The sequence below is a fragment of the Zonotrichia albicollis genome, unplaced genomic scaffold (assembly GCF_047830755.1).
Source record: "Zonotrichia albicollis isolate bZonAlb1 unplaced genomic scaffold, bZonAlb1.hap1 Scaffold_135, whole genome shotgun sequence".
Classification (NCBI taxonomy): Eukaryota; Metazoa; Chordata; class Aves; order Passeriformes; family Passerellidae; genus Zonotrichia; species Zonotrichia albicollis.
The window spans coordinates 142,501-142,725 of NW_027428354.1; positions in this window are offsets into that span (position 1 = coordinate 142,501).

Here is a 225-nt window from a genome sequence, read left to right on the forward strand (position 1 = left end):
GCCCTGGGTAGACCTGGTGTCGCGGGCCCCGGGGTAGACCTGTTGTCCTAGAGCACTGGGTAGACCAGGTGTCGCGGGCCCCGGGGTAGACCTGGTGTCCCGTTCCCCGGGGTAGACCTGGTGTCCGAGGGCCCTGGGTAGACCTGGTGTCGCGGGCCCCGGGGTAGACCTGTTGTCCTAGAGCACGGGGTAGACCAGGTGTCGCGGGCCCCGGGGTAGACCTGG